Source organism: Chamaea fasciata, unplaced genomic scaffold (assembly GCF_029207755.1).
Source record: "Chamaea fasciata isolate MVZ Bird 193981 ecotype frontalis unplaced genomic scaffold, bChaFas1.0.hap1 SCAF_7, whole genome shotgun sequence".
Classification (NCBI taxonomy): Eukaryota; Metazoa; Chordata; class Aves; order Passeriformes; family Sylviidae; genus Chamaea; species Chamaea fasciata.
This window is the reverse complement of record NW_027094092.1, coordinates 1328061-1329958: the sequence shown is the minus strand read 5'-3', so window position 1 is coordinate 1329958 and position 1898 is coordinate 1328061. Positions and strand designations below refer to the sequence as shown.

Genomic DNA, 1898 nt, shown 5'->3' with positions numbered 1-1898 from the left:
TTTCGAATGGGATCTCTCCGTTTTATCAGTCTCTGCCGTGAGGGCAGGGAGAGTGCTGATAGGAGTTAATCGGTTGGTGGGAAATACTAGTTATGTCTGAATTAATGAGCTAAAATATTTTTAATGTGGCTTGGTAAAGAGAAAAATGCCCTGAAAACTCAGAGACACAGAATATGGAAGCAGCTGGTGCTTTTTCTTTAAAGGTTGTCCTAACACCTATCAAATACCTTCTAATTAGAAAAAGAACTTTTTTTTTTTTTAACCGAGTGCATAAACATCTGCCAGTTCTTCTTGGCACTTCTTTTTGTCTTTGTTCTAGACTCATGCAGCCTTGTCACTTCATTCTGGTAGAAACTTGGGGTTTTGCTTCCTGTCTTGTCGAAATGTTCTTATCCTGGGAGCCAGCGGGGATCAGTGTCGCTGTCGTGGAAGCTGAGTGAACAATTTGGGAAAAGATGCTCCTTTCACTTGTGGGAGCTTTCCAGGTGCTTGGCATGCAGGTTGAGCAACTCACCTTTTTATGGCAGGCATCTTTCGGGGTTAAGCTGGGAGTGTGGTGGCATGGTAAGATAAGCAGCCTGAAAGAGCCATCTCCTCAGGCACTTCAGAGCCAGAAGACACACCCGAAGTGGAAAGCCAGCGTCACCTGCACGCTCTCAGTGACACCCTTCATAATCCTGAGAGGCTGTTGCCACCGCACTGAAATGGTTTTTTTGCATTTGCTGTCACAAAGCTATTAAAACATGACAAGTGAAGGTGATGACTTGCATCATGAGGGGTGATTATGATCTTTGAAGCACGAAATCTTCATACAGGCCGTCCTTCTCTTTATTCATCTTCCCACCTATCCCACGCTGGCTGGCTCCTGTGTTGAGCTCACCTGGTTATTTTTAGAAACCCAGGTGGGAGAGTTTAGGACAGGTAATTATGAGCATGTGGGGCTGCCAAAAGTCACAGGTGTTGCACAGTAAATGCCTGGGGCTTTGGAGCCGAGCGAGGAGTTCAGCTGTGCCTCCTCAAGTTGATGCTGAAAGAATGGGCTGCCGGCACTTGAAGCTGAGAGTGTTTCCTGTTTCATTCCCGGGCTTTTGAGAGCTGCTGGCTGCTGCATCTTCTCAGTCACCCTTCTAGGAGCTGTTGCTGGTTCCCTTCAGCAGCAGCAGTTCCACAGGATCCCCGAGGAAGTCAGACACACATGGAGATGGACACGGAATGCAGGTGGGAGATGGTGGATGGTGGTGGAAAGGTTTCCATTTCGGCCTTATTGGAAATGGGAGGGAACATTTCGGCCTCATTGCAGAAATTGCTGCTTGAGACCTGTCTAAAGCCTTCTGCCCTGCTACCTTATGATAGCGAGAAATACTTGTGCTTAAAAGGAATGGGTAACTGGTAAAAGAGTGTCTGATTTTATGCAAGTGGGTTAAATAAAACTCGCAGAGCTTGTTGGTAGTGTTTGCACCTGGCTGAAAGAAGAGTAGGAAATGAAAGTTAAGAAGGCAGGTAGATGATGAATCACTGCTCTTAAAAGCTTTTTACTGCTGTCCTTTTCTTTAGGGTGGAAATTGTCACTGCCTTAGAGATCGTGTTAGGGAAGTAAATACTGAATTATTGCAAACACTGATTTTTGCTCCTGCAGGAATTAATTTTAGTTAACTGTTAAATTTGCTGCTGGGTGATGTCTCAGGCTGTTGAATTCTGTTCTGCCCAAATGAACTATCTGAGGGAAGATAAAAGGTACAAAGGCCCTAAGGGAAATTTGATCGTATTGCAGGTTTTGAACAACAGACTTCTGGCCACTGTCTGGGATGTCCTTGGGCTAAAATAATTTGAATGCACGTGATGTGGATTGCTAGGCTCTGCTTAGATTTAACTGCACCAACATTTGGAGCTCTGTGTGT

The 1898-nt window shown here is 45.2% G+C and overlaps 1 long non-coding RNA gene across 1 annotated transcript; it reads right to left on the bottom strand.

Annotated features, from left to right (window-relative positions):
• Positions 1–219: 219 nt before the first annotated feature.
• On the bottom strand, positions 220–824 carry LOC136291655 (uncharacterized). The gene is made up of 2 exons (XR_010721641.1): positions 515–824; positions 220–432 (listed from the first exon to the last, which is right to left on the bottom strand). It is a non-coding gene; the product is annotated as an uncharacterized lncRNA (long non-coding RNA).
• Positions 825–1898: the final 1074 nt, after the last annotated feature.